We start from the raw sequence: 14,702 nt of genomic DNA, 5'->3' as shown, positions 1-14,702 counted from the left end.
TCATCCCTTGTCAATGGTTTTAGAGTTTTGGATGACTTGTCATAGTATGATTTCTGTTTCAGCTTTAACAGTTGAAGTCTCTGTCTCAGTTCCTCACTTTGCTGTTCTTTTGCACAGCAGGGTAGCGTGGTGCGCAACTTGCGACCCATTAGTAGTTCAGCAGGTGAAGAACCACAGTCTTAAGGTGAGGCTCGGTAGCTCAGCAGGGCGAGATAAGGATCAGACTTGCTTTCTGTCGCTTTCTTCAGTAGCTGCTTGAGAACTTGAACAGCTTTCTCTGCCTTACCATTTGACTGAGCATACAAAGGACTGGATGTGATGTGCTGAAAGTCATAATGTGCTGCAAACTGTTGCCACTCCTTACAGTTGAAGCACGGACCATTGTCGCTAACGGCAATCCTGGGAATTCCATGTCTAGCGAAGATGGATTTCACATGCATTATGACACTGCTTGCTGTGGTGCTTGAGAGCAGCGCCATCTCAGGATAGTTAGAGTAGTAGTCAATCACTATTAGATAGTCTTTACCATTTAAATGAAAAAGGTCCATACCAACCTTTTGCCATGCTGCTGTTGGTATGTCAGCTACTATCATTGGTTCCTTTGCTTGTTTGTTTTGGTGTTTCTGACATGTCTCACATTTGCCTGTCATGTTCTCAATGTCCTTATTTATGCCAGGCCAATAAACAGTGTCTCTTGCTCTCCTTTTGCATTTTTCAATTCCGAGGTGTCCCTCATGAATCCTTTTGAGCATGTCTTGACGTAGAGCCTGTGGAATGACTATTCTGTTCTGTTTTAGTAATAGTCCACTTGCGACACTCAATTTTGACCTTATGTGAAAATATTTTGGACAGGAACCTTTTGGCCAACCATGATGAATGTTCTCTATTACTGTTTGTAATACTGTATCTTTTACTGTTTCTTCTGCTATTTGCTTTGATTTTGTGTCTGACACGGGCAGCGCAGCAGTGACCATACTCACATGAACATCCACGTCTTCTTCAGTAGACCTCACATGACTCATTGTGGGTGCTCGGGATAGTGCATCTGCTAACACTATGTATTTGCCTGGTGTGCAGATCAGTTCAAAGTCATATCTTTGCAGCTTCATCATGAGTCGTTGAATCCTTGGAGACATCTCATTCAGGTTTTTTTTTATGATGGCAACCAGAGGGCTGTGATCTGTCTCAACTGTGAAGGTGGGAAGTCCATATATGTAACCATGAAACTTTTCTAGTCCAACTACCAAGCCTAGACATTCCTTTTCAATCTGGGCGTATCGACACTCAGTATCAGTCATAGACCTGGAGGCATAGGCAACAGGCTTCCAATCTTCATCCTCTGCTTGTAGCAAGACCGCACCTAGGCCATCTTTTGATGCATCCGTTGACACTTTGATTCTTTTTGTTGGGTCAAAGAAGGTGAGTACAGATGTGGTTGTCAGCACTGTTTTGAGGTTTATCCACTCTTGTTCATGTCTTTCAGTCCATGCAAACTCTTTTGTTTTATGTAGCAGGTCTCGCAGACAGGCTGTCTTGGCTGACAAGTTAGGAATGAACTTTCCAATGAAGTTATCATCCCCATGATGCGTAGCACTCCTTTTTTGTCAGTGGGTCGGGGCATTTTGAGTATGGCGTTTACTTTTTCCATATCTGGCTCTATTCCTTTACCAGATAGATTATCTCCTAGGAAAGTGACTTCCTGGACGCCAAACTGACACTTGGCTTTGTTGAGCTTCAGTCCATTCCGGCGTATGCTCTGTAGCACTTTAGTCAGTCTCTCATTGTGTTCTTTCAGTGTGGAGCCCCAGATGATAATGTCATCAACATAGACCCGAACTCCTTCCAGACCTTCAATTCTGTGTTCCATCACTCTATGAAAGATTTCAGATGCAGATATTATCCCGAAAGGCATTCTGAGGAAACAATACCTGCCAAATGGTGTGTTGAAGGTACAGTATTTGGTGCTCTCTTCATCCAGTTTTAGTTGCCAAAATCCTTGTGAGGCATCGAGCTTTGTGAAGTATCTGGCACCTGACATTTCACTGGTGATTTCTTCTCGCTTGGGAATCTGGTAGTGTTCACGTTTTATGTTTGCATTTAAGTCCTTTGGATCCATGCATATTCTTAGATCATTGTTCTTTTTCTTTACACATACCATGGAGTTAACCCAGTCTGTTGGCTCTTCGACTTTCCTGATAACTCCTAGTGTGGTCATTCTGTCCAGTTCATTCTTGAGCCGGTCACGCAGGGGTGCGGGAACTCTTTGTGGAGCATGTACCACTGGCTGAGCATCCTGCTTTAGCTGGATCTTGTAAGTGAATGGTAGAACTCCAAATCCTTTGAACACATCCTGGAAATTATTCACTACAGAATCCACCGAGTCATCTGGTCTGCTTATGGCACAGTTTATACGGTAGACTCTTTTGACCAGTTCTAAGTCCTCACAAGCTTTGTCACCCAGTAGTGAATCAAGCCTTTCAGCCACAACAGAAAACATGAGATGAAGCACTTTGTCTTTGACTGTCACTTTAAGTCTGCATACACCTAAGCTATCTATTTTCTGTCCATTATAGTCCTTCAGTAGTACTGACTTTTTCTGTATTTTGGGCTTTTCTTTCATATTGTTAATGTCACTCATACTGATTAAGTTTGCTTTTGCCCCAGTGTCTAGTTTCAAGGTAACTAATGCTCCATTTACCTGCAGTGGGATCATCCATTTGTCCTCTTTTACTGCATTAACTTTATGTTCAGCATTGTCCATTTCTGAGGGCTGCACATTTTCTGTATCCTTTTTGATATTGTCACGACACCATTCCTACAAAAAATGTCTCACTTAAATCAGTGTCCTCAATTACATTAACTCGTTGCCCTTTCTTAGTTTGTACTTTTGAAAAGCATTGTTTGGCAAAGTGATTCTTTCCATTACACTTTGTGCACATTTTTCCAAACGCTGGGCACTGTCTTAACTGGTGTTTGTAACCACAGCATTTACAATTAAAAATTTCATCCTCCGATTGCTTTTCATTTCTGTTCTGCCCATGTTTCTTCCCCTTATAGGACACAGCACCGACAGCAGCATTATCACTCGTTACAATTGCATCATTATTGATTTCACTGAAAGTCTTCGCGTGCTTTAGAGCTAGCTCGCTGGCTTGGCATATTTTCACCGCATTTTCCAAATTTAGTTCGGTTTCTCTCAACAGACGTTCCCTGACTTTTTTATCATGAATACCAAATACAATCTGGTCATGAATCATGGATGCTTTGAGCTCAGAGAAATTACATGTCTGTGCTTTCAGTTTCAGACCAGTTATAAAGCTATCAAAAGTCTCATTTTGCTGCTGTGTCCGAGAACAGAAGATGTATCTTTCATAGGTCTCATTCTTTATGGGAGAGCAATGTGCATCAAATTTTTTTAGCACATCTTCTAATTTTTCTCTGTTCTCCACTGGATTAAATACAAATGTATTAAATACCTCTATCGCCTGTGGGTCTGCAACTGTAAGCAGCAACGCTATCTTCCTTGCGTCTGGCTTCGTACCGAATCCGATGGCTGCAATGTAGAGTTCGAATTGTTGTTTAAAAGTCTGCCAGTTGTAGTCGATGTTTCCTGTGAGTTTCAAACGCTCTGGTGGCTTCAAATTCTCCATGTCGCTTTTCACAATTTTCAGCAGATCTTCACCACCCTGGTACCATCTTATGTTCATTAATAAATAGACATTCTTATTATGAACACAGCTAGCTTTTGCTAGTTACTTTATTAAGCACATGTGGACTGGTACAGTATCTGTAGGGGCTTCCATCTTGACTGTTGCCTTGTGGGTAGCCTAGTGCCTCATGGGTAATGTAGTCTTAATATATATATACAGCTGGGTAGTGTAGTCTTATATACGGCTCCACCTAGTGTCCACTATAGAATTACATGTTATTGATCATTGCAGTCATCTCTTTGGCTCCTGTAACAAATTAAACGATACAGCCAGGCTCCTGAGAGATTCTGGCCTAGGTGAAGGCATGATCGGGTCTTTCAACTTCGATCCCAAACAACACACATACTGGGCAGATTCCAAAACTACTTATAACACTAATCACTTTAATATTTACACACCTTAAACTTAATTAAACTTAAACTTAACTTATGTACAGCGCCGCCCATCCCCGGGCGGCTTACCTAATCCCTGATTGGACTGCAGCTTGCCGCTCCTTGTGGCGGGGCTGCACTGACCTGTGGCTTGGGTTCCCCGCAGCCTTTTGCTGTCAATTGGGGACTGCGTTTTGCCAGGGATTTCCCAAGTCTGCGTTTACTGAAGGTGGGGGAATCGGGCCAAGGTTTTACCGGCTGAGGCATTCGAGCCGACCTGCGAAGAGGTACCTTGGGCGTGGCTCCCTTAGCGAGTGGACCTTCGGTTGGGACTTTAGCCCTCACAGCCCGTGGCACCTCCACGGCTGCTGGCTTCGGCTCCCTTCCCTCAGGCTCCACCCCTTTGGGATTTGGGTCTGTGGCAGATGACTCCTCCTCACCTGGAGGATCTCCGCCCCCAATTTCTACCTCCCCTAAGCTTGAGTCGAGGGCGGGACCTCCGTCCTCCGACTCCACCTCCTCCAGAATCGTGTCGAGGGCGGGGCCTTGTTGTTCGGGCTCCCCCCCGATGGCGTCCGGATCAGGAGGGGGGCCTTGGTCTTCAGGCTCCTCCTCGTCTGAGTCCCAGGCCGGTGGGGAAGCCTCCCAGGTGGGCGGGACAGTTTCTCCCTCCAGGCAGGCTGCGGTTCCAGCCTGTGTGGTCTGTGACTTATTGCACGCCTCAGGCTGAGGATTTTCACCTTCAGACCTGGCCTCAGTTGTCGGCTCCTTTGCACCTGGCTTAAACAGTTTGCACCGCTTGATGTGAAACCATTTATTGCGTCGGGGTACCTTCGCTACGCGACTAGCGGAGACCGGTGGATCTTGCACCAATTCCTGTCTATCCTGGTCTGTGTCCCTCTCGCCAGTGCGGAGGGTCAGACCCAAGAATTTTACTTCCTGCCGGCCGACCCGTGCTTTCGTTGGGTTGGCCTTGGCATCCTCTATCCCTTTCACACTCGCACCCGCTCCCCAGAGACAGTGATTTCTCAGGTCCACGAGGATCCCATGTGCTACCAAGAAATCAGACCCAAGGACACCCGTCCCACCCCCCACCTTCCACTTCATTAGTGTACACTTCCACGTGGTGCAGAGTGGTCCTAAATGAATGGAGAGGGGAATGGAATGGGTGCCAGCCTGTTCTTCGCCCGTGATGCCCGACAGAATATATGGAACCCCGGTGGACAGAGGTGAGGCGGTGGGTTTATCTGCGTGGATCACGGTGCACGATGCCCCCGTATCCAACAAATAGGTCCCTGTTACCTCCTCCACCTCCATCTCCACGAGGGGTCGCCTCCATACATCATATCGCAGCGCACACAGGTAGACGGGCTACGCCGGCTCTAGTCATTTGGGCACAGGGGTCGGGGTTTCAGGAACGACAAGACCAGTGGTGACGGCTATCTTCCCCTGCGCGATCATAAGGGACCGCATTGTCTCTAAAATTGATTCTATCGCAGCGGGATCCATAGCCGCACCGGCTCCCTTAGCTGGGACAGGAGCTGCGGCTTGGGTTTGGGCTGGTGCTGGGGCGGTGGTCTGGGCTTGGGTTTGGGCTGTGGGAGATTTCCCTTTATTATCCTTCCACGGATTTTTACAGTCCTTGCGCCAATGTCCATCCTTCCCACACCCGTAGCAATTGAGCTTGGCTTGGGCAGGGCGGTTCCCCTCCTGACACCACTCCTTCTTGCTTGGGGCTGCGGGTTTTGCCTCATGCACTTTTTCCTTAGAGGGAGGTGTCTCCTGCCCTCTACAATTCTTGTATGCCACGGTGAGCTGGCGGAGCACCGTTTCCTCCGTGACACCGGGACCTTGGGGGTCAAACCAAGATTTGGCTAGGGCCTGTACCTGTGGCAAGCTGTTGGAGGTGGCTCACCATGGATCTTAGTTGTGGGGCAGCGTAGGGCACCACGATCTGGTTCACGTGGGGTCCGGCATCGCCATTTGCGGCGTTGGGACTGAACCTCTGGTGCCGAGTCGGACACATTGGTGCCGGCTCCGGCTGTGCTACCAGGGGTTGTTCCTCCTGTACCATTTCGGCTACCCTTTCTTCCACCATCCCTTTTTCGGGCCAAGCCTCACTATAGCTAGGCAGGGCTGAGGGTTCAGTGGCTGGTGCTGCAACTACTTCGCACTGAACCGGATGTTTGGATTCCTGCAAAAAGTCAATCTGACTTGCTTTTGGACTTACGAGGCACACCATGCCTTTTGCCTTAACCAGGGCTGTTCTCAGGTCCTCTATGGGTCTTTTGGCAGGGGCCATGGTCTGCGCTCTCAAACCCATGTTCAAGGGATAGCTTGTAAGCTGCCTTGACTTCCACTACTCTCTCCTCCTGCGCTCTTAGCCGTTGTGCGAGGCGGGCGTTTTTCTCCCGTATTCTCGCTTCATGGATCTTTGCCTCAGTAACCTGGCATTCCAGATACTCTATTCTAGCCTGATGTTGGCTGGCTACAACTTGGCGTTCCTGATTCAGTGCGTGAAGCACTGTGATGAGTTTTTCCCCACCCATGGCCTTTTCCTCTATCTCTGCTGCCTGGGTTGTGATCCTGGCTGCCTGTGCTGCAACGACCCAGTCCAAAATCTGGACCTGTTTCTTGTAGCACATCAGCCACACTGCCTTTTCCACTGACTTCTTATGCTCTTTGCTCTCTGTCCACCTGATGGCCGCGTCTACCGGACGCCCATCCAGTAAGAGATCGGAAATCCACTGCTTAGTGAGATTTACCTTATACCAAAGACATAATCCGCTATCCTCTCATCCATTGCATTTCGACCATTCAAACCTGGGTCTAATACATTGCAATCCTGCTGCCAGTGTCCTGCCGCGGTCGCCATTTTCTGTAAGGGTTTTTTTCTCTGAGATCGCAGAGGTTTCTCTCGCCAGAGGCCTCTCTCTCTCTTTTGCACAGTAAAACCTTGAGTGGTTCGACCCACTCGCCCCTTAGATTCTAGACACTGGACTTAGGTGCAGGAACTACAATGCAGAGAAGACTCTGATAGACCAAGTTTAATGAATCAAAATTGAATTTTATTGCATATGGAAAAACAAATCAAATGCAAGCAAATGAGAGGGTACATGGAAGGGAAAAACAAATCATAACAATACATTACTGACTAAAATAGATACAGGCATATTATACTTTACAAAAGTCACAACAACTCATGTTAATTATACCCAAAATGACCACCCCCTTTAAACTATCTAGATCCGATTATGAAGGGCCAGAAACATGCTCACCAATCCAGTTGGAAAAATATAGGCCCAGAAATTGGTGTCGGGGGCTTCCCGCGGGTGCAAGCCCCCGACCTACACTTTATTAGCGCGCCGACAGTTGAAGCCTGGCCCTGCGTGGATTTCCTCTCAGTGGCCCGGTTCAGCTCCCAGCGCGCTGTGCTTGCGTGATCCAGTGGCGTAGTTCGTTCGATGAGCCGGCTGGGATCACGTGAGCACTGGGCAACCAATCGGAGGTTGCAAAAGTTCATTCATGAGTTTGATAGTAAGAACTGTCAAACTCATGAAAACTCCGGGTGCCCAAAACAGTACTTAAACTTCAAATAAAAGTTTTAAAAAATCCCACTAATTAAATGAACTATTAATAACTGTAAAAAACTAATTTAAACAATTATTCAAATTTTTGAAAAAAATTATTTTTTAACAAATCGGGTCTAAAAATACAAAAATACCTTACTGTAAAGTCTTTAAAATTAATAAACCTGTTGAAAAAAATTTCTAACTTTAATTGATAGACCACTTACCTTTTAAAACTAAGCACTTACGTCTGCTTTTTTCTCGCGTAAAAACTGGAGGCCTTATCGCACGGGCAACCCTGTAAAAAAAAAAGGAATTTCAGCACGCACGCGCAGACTCCTGCGCGCACGCGTTCCACCTCTGAACCCCTTGGTTCAGAGGAAAGGAAATGCCAGTTTTCCGCGCATGCGCTGTGCATGCTGAAAACCGGCACTTCCATCAGGCCCACGCGTGAGTACACAGTGCTTACTCACGCGTTGGGACCCGAATTACGGGGCCATAGAGTTTTGAAACAGGTCTGCGTTTGATCCCCTCAGGCGTCCCGTTTCCTCGTGGTCAGTGGAGCCACAGTGGGCTGCGCCACACCTCTCTCTCTGTCTCTCGAGGTGAAGGTCACGGACAGGCTGGACACTGACGGGCCTGGATGTCGGCGGAGAACATCTGCTTGACCACGGTTGGAAGCCTCTAGCCGGCTTTCATATAGGTTTCTTCGGTAGTTTTTCTACCCTCCCGTTTCGTCAATGGCCCGGGGTTGCTTGATGATCTCCCGATGTTTTACCCCGGGGTGGGACGCCGACTCGAGCCGTCTTCTTCTCCGAACTCCAGCTGCTATCGAAGGTAACGGCTATTACCGAAGGTCCCACGGAGATGATGAAGAAAGGAACCTCTCTCTTCCCAATATCTAAGATGGAGCTTCTATTTTGCTACCCCCGGTGTCTCCAATTATACTTCTCAGAAGAAGCCTCTATCTCCCGCCAAATCAAGGTTAGTCTTTGTTTAACTTTTGGCGGGCTTATGGCACAGCGGGGTAGTTATTATATTTAAACTGCTTTCGGGATGGCCGGTGATGGCCATCTCTGGTCTGGAATGACCTGGTAATGTTTTAATGTCTTCTTGATGTCTTTAACGGGTCCTTGATGCGTTCTTTATGAATATGGAACTGTTCCCCTTTGTCTGGGTAAACATCTAGATGGCCTTTATCTACAGGCTGATCTGACTGGATCTGCATCCAATCTTTATGTATGTGTATGTGTCTGGTTTTGTTCTCTCAGAAACGGCGTCCAGAACTTACTGTGTGTTGAATCCACAAAGGCTGTCTGGGGACTGCAGGAACCATTTTAAAGTGTTCAATAAGTCAGTCACAGGGTCTGGTGGCCATTTTGTGTGTCCCTTTTCTGGGCTTCTTTTAAAACAGTCTTTTAAAAATCATGGCCTCTTCTGCCAAAGGACCCTTATAATACAATATTAATTTTGCGAATTCTACAAGGGAATGAGACTCCACACTTGCAAAATTAATTTTTCAGCGCCAGAGAGGTTGTTCAGCAGTAACTATCACTTACTATGCTGTTAAAAACTCAGATACTCCTGATTGTACAAGGCCTAACTTTTTAGTTTGTCTTTAGAGTGAGAATAGTGGGTAATTAGCCTAAGTTCATGCCATTACCGTGATCTCTGTGCAGATTCCATCGGTGAAGAATGCAACAGCAATGCCTGTGGAGGAGCAGGGTATCACTGACAGCAACTTCTGGATTTCCGCGTTTAACTGCGCACATGCGGATGCCAGAATTTGCTGTCAGTTTTACCCCGTAATACGGCGAGTGCTTACAGCTTCATTGTTATTCGCACAGCAATATTCTGGCCAAATCCTCCAACCTACCAGGAAAAGTGCCAGTGTAGATCCACTGGCATGAACAATACGACAAGTAGAAAATACTTATCATCATTTGGACAGTTTAAAAAATGAATTTGAAGTTTCAAACTGTCTTCACTGACCTGTTGTATCGAGCACCGATCAAAAAGGAGTGGACATTCTCTCCAGCAGATTTAGGTATTCGCTGGAGCCTGGGGTAAAAGAGAAAGATAAAAGGAGAAGTTGAGATCTGGATTTGCTTGTGCAATGACAGCTGCATATTAATCGAAAGAATTTCTGACAAATCAAAAAGACTTTTTTTGCGCAAAATACACCCCTGGAGCCTTAATCGTATAGCAGGGGAATAAACTTGAAACTGGATTGATTTCATCTTTAAAGAATGAATTCTTTGAAACACTGGCAACTGCAGATGCTTTTTGGTTTTTAAATACTGCTACAGAAATTGTTCCATATTGTGAAAATAAAATAAACTTTCATGACAACTACAATCTCATTATGAAAATGTGATGATCAATCAAAAATAAATTAAGCGAATTCTGGGATCAACCATTGTGAATGAGTATAACGTGTACCTAATGAAACCAATGCTAGCCTCCAACTGAAATAGAATTGTACATTGCAATAAAGACATGTTTTACGCTAAACTACATTACCGAAGCATGGAATATTAAAGTTTGGAAGTGAAAACTGCATTGTATCCATGAGCAACCATAATAAACTGCAGCTAACTTCTTGCTGCAAATTGCTTAACTTTAATGGATGTAAGGAGCTGAGGTCTCAACAATAAAAGGAGTGGTTGTAATATTGCTAAATATTAAAAGTGACAATGAAACACATTTCTATTAAATGTTAACTCAATCCCAATACATTTTTATTGGTGATTTAACTTCGTAAAACCTAGTGGACCCATATGTTATCAGCAGCAAATCAGTTATTGTTTAAAGGCTATTTGCGCTATACACAATTTGGCTCAGAAATTCTGCAGGGGCAAATTGGAACATCCATCTGTCCCCAATCATAGTGACGGGGTCATTTGCATGGTCGGGAAGGCCACCAGCGCCTGAAGGCAATTTCAGAGGTGCCCACAGCAATCCACCCTTGTAAGGCAGAGTGGCCCATAGCTACTTCAGCTGGGGTGTTCCAAGGCTCTTCCAGGCCAAAGTTAAAATGGCTGTAGAACTCTTCATCTCTGGTATGAGCCATTCTTCCTCTTCAGAAAGGTAATCAATCCTTTCCAGGTAAGGTTTGTGGGCCGAGAAATTCGATAAAGCCCGAAAATGGGCAGCGCCACCGCGGGCCAAGGTTAACTCCCGCCCGTAAAAAGAGCACAGGCAGCAATGTTATTTTGGTACTGCCTACTGATTTAATTGAGCACAGCACAGAACCTCCCGTGCAACGTGCTCTTTCAGATGGTAAGATCAGCAGGAGGCCGAAGGTCGGGTCTAATCTATCTTTATGGCGTTATCAGGGAATTGCGATTTATTAAAGTAAAGTGCAATGTTTCTGGTTATGTTTCTCGTGTTTTGTAAGTTGTCAGAGAGAGTGTGCAAGATAAATCAAAGCCTAAAAATGCACTAATCTGTCAGATTGTAAAGAATGTAACCAATATTTCCGATTCTACTCCCTAGAATACAAATAAAAGCAACCTATTATTTTAATACACATACATAGTGAATAAGCTTTGTTATTACAGAGGTTTTTCACTGCAAGTATTTTTAAGAGTATATCTCTCTAGAAAGTACCCAGATAGGCATTTTGAAAGGGCAATGGTGTACTGGGATTGGGAGATTTGTTTGCAATACTGGATGTCAGAGCCATCATAGGTGACCCATGATTCCTCCCTGAATACACCAAGAGATATGAAAAGTTTACAGGATACTCTGAACACCTGAATATTAATGTGAGTAAATGCAGATGTACAAATTCCTTCGGAAACAGGAAAAAGTTGTTCGTTCTCCTTTAATTGAAAATGTAATAAGCACGCACCTGTTACTTCAGAGGAACTGGATACATATTCAATACGGGCGTTTGGACCAATAACAGTAAACATTTACAAAGCCGAAATATCATTTCATTTCCAGTTTCCTGACACAACTGCAAGCGCTTATTAGTAAGATTTGAAAGCTAGTGTACAAGTGTACGTCTTGCATTACACAACTGACGGACAATAACGGATCTGGCCTGTAGATGCAGTACAAGTGCCCCAGACTATTTGTAACCATATGCTGTTCTGTACACATTACGTGCCAGTACTCACTGACCTGCTCCGGTTGAGTGCTGACATGTAACGTGTATAGAACAGGCATTCAATCAGCTGATGTGTTTCTGCAACAATAACCATGAGGCATCTCACTGGACTGGACATACTCTGCATAGTTATTGAAGACTACAGATCTTCGCCGCTTTCTCCTGGGTCTACGTGCTGGCAACGGCTGCACACACGGGCATGTTTTGGAGAGGGCGGTAAAAGGAGCAGTGCGTCCAAAATCGCTCTGCTTGCGTCAATTCGGCATTGCACGCCGATTGACAGCACGCTCTTGATCATTAAAATACTTGAGGCGAGCACAGGCAATGGCAGCGCTGCCGACCTGCCAAATGTGGTGGCCACAGCGTTCTGTGTCAGAAGTGGGCGGAAGTCAGGTGCCCACCATTTTTTCTTCAAAACCAGCCTAAACAGCCAGCGCTAAAGGTTCCAATTTCTAGACCGTGAACTTTCAAAAGGCTTCAACAGGACTCATGCCAACTCTCAGCTAGCTAGAGTTTCACTGAGGCCTTGTAATGGTGTATTGGTGGAATTCTGAGGTAGTCCAGGAACTCCTTCAGAAATGACACTTTGATGTAGGCGGTGGGGTGGGGGGGATGTGGGGGGTAAGTGAAAAATTAAACAACGGCTCCTCCCACTGGAAAATGGCAGGACAGAATAAACACAGCAGAATCCTGTCAGAAACAGGCTCTGAGCCATTTTCTGGTCTCTGATCCAGAGTTTCACATTTGCCTGAACTGGAATTTCAGGCCCTTTATATTTATTTTAACTGCTGAAGATTTCTTTACTATATATACACTAGTCGATCTCTGATGTTGTTGCAAATGGTGTTTCTTCTGGTGAAATAGGTTTGAGTGCAGGAGATAATGGAACCAGGCGTAATTCAGTTCCCATTTTAAAGTCACATAATTTGTGTTTATTTTTATACTTCCATTGTAAATTCCTTTGTCCACATTTATATTGGAAACTGCCTGTATAAACATTCCTCATTCCCCCCACCACCAATGTTCCCTGTAAGCTGCACGGCCGCACAGCGCTTCAGGGAACCTGCACAGCCGGCTTTTCAATACAAATATTTTGAATGGTCCTTGCAGCTCCTTAAAGGGGCCACGCAGGGCCAAGCAAAATTAAAGGGAACACTGCCCACCACCCCACCATGATATTTCCCCACCTGCTTCCACCCCCTATCTGAGCTCCTTCTCATGCCATTCTCCTTATCCTTACATCCTGCACCCTGCTATGAGCTACCCACCCAGTTGTTGGGCAGTCGGCATCAGGGAAGCAATACGTTGGGATAATGGCAGAGGTCAGAGGGAGACCTAGGTGGTCAGGGTGGATGAGGTGCTGGGGGGAGTGGGGGCAGGCAGTGGAAGCAGGTAGGTAGATCAGACCAAAGGAGGGGAATTCTGTGGTTTAACAGCTCTCACAGAACCCACAGCACTTCCCTAGAGTTAAACACAGAGCTAAGGGAGATTTGGAATTGTGGCTAGCTGTAGATAATGTAACAGTTTAGATGAATTTGTATTAATTTACATAAAGAGATTGATTTCTGGAAACTGTTCCAGATGATCAGGAGAATAAGAGCCTGAGACAGTTAGGCAAAGTCACAGATTACTGAGGATGAGGAGTCATGCCATGCAGAAGTTGAGGGAAGATAGGAGGATATCGTGGTGAGAAATTCAGCAAGGGGATGGGGGAGGGGTGGCAGTGGACAACACAGATTTTATAGGAGAGTTGAGAGTGGTGGAATAAGATGAGGTGCTCAAAGGAGGAGAAGGTGCCAGAGGAGTAGGGGGTGAAACCAAGGTTTGACTTGGTGATATCTCTGTGGATATAGCTGAATTTTGTAGTCTGGACCATGGTGAGCTGGCAGAGACTCAGAAGAGTGGCTCTTCTTTACATGCAATGCAAGCTCAGGTCACTCAGTGAATCAAGGCCTCATAACCTAAACCAGTCAGGTGATATCATTAAGAATTGTGTGGACAATGCCAGCAAACCAGGGAATTACAAAAAAGTGCCATTCCAACCCCCTACTCATGATTAATGAACCCTTGATTATGATCCAGGTATCTGAACACAGTAACTGTGACACCAATGGACACACATGTTGTGGCCAGACATTATAAGAAAAGTTCACTCGAGTTGGGTTCCCAGAAGAGTTTTTGTTTGACCAAAAACCTATGCCCCGCTAGTGACTCACTTGCAGCAACAGTGAATTATGGATTCTAAAATTTTTCCCATAATTGACATGTGACCAATTGGAGTATAGTTACCCGGTTTATCTATTTCTCCTTGCTGGAACAAAGGTCTTACATTGGCCATTCTCCAGTCGCAAAGCACAATTGGCATATTTAAGAAGGGTTAGAAAATTGTAGCCAGAGCCTTTGCTAGTTCCTCACTGACTACTTTCAACAGCATCAGGTGCGTGCCATCAGGGCCCACAGACTTATCCACCTTGAGTTCTGCTAATTTTTTCAGAACCAAATTTATAGTTATACAGGACTGGATTTACAGTGTATTCTGACCACAATCCTTGGGTCATTTACCTATGACTAAAATGCTCATCTGTTGCACTGGGCATAGCCCTGCAAAGATCGTCCAGTGCAGCATACTTCAAGTACATTGTGCTTGTCGGAGGATAGGTGGCCTTAAATTCCCTATACTGAGCTATTTGCATGTTCTGACAACACACCCAGCACAGACCCAGCCCTGGCTGGGCCTAGTGTCAAAAAGCAGGTCAGGGATCAGAAATGCAGCTGCAGGCAGCTGGCACTGGGGACTCCTGGTTGCTGTTGGGGAGCAGTGGTCAGAAAGCCTCAAAGCCCAAAGGTTTTCCTAGAGTGTTTAATGTAAACAGATGGCACTTGCCCGCTTAATCTTTGAGCAGCCGCAGGACCCCCAGGCCTTCTGATTATGGCA

At 45.6% G+C, this 14,702-nt stretch overlaps 1 pseudogene; it reads right to left on the bottom strand.

Annotated features, from left to right (window-relative positions):
• Positions 1 to 14,406, bottom strand: part of LOC147115840 (uncharacterized) — a 102,554-nt pseudogene extending 88,148 nt beyond the window's left edge.
• Between the last annotated feature and the right edge of the window lie 296 nt (positions 14,407 to 14,702).

Source organism: Somniosus microcephalus, chromosome 6 (genome assembly GCF_052327205.1).
Source record: "Somniosus microcephalus isolate GS21.2 chromosome 6, FLI_Smic_1.0, whole genome shotgun sequence".
NCBI lineage: Eukaryota > Metazoa > Chordata > Chondrichthyes > Squaliformes > Somniosidae > Somniosus > Somniosus microcephalus.
This window is presented reverse-complemented; position numbering and strand designations above follow the sequence as displayed.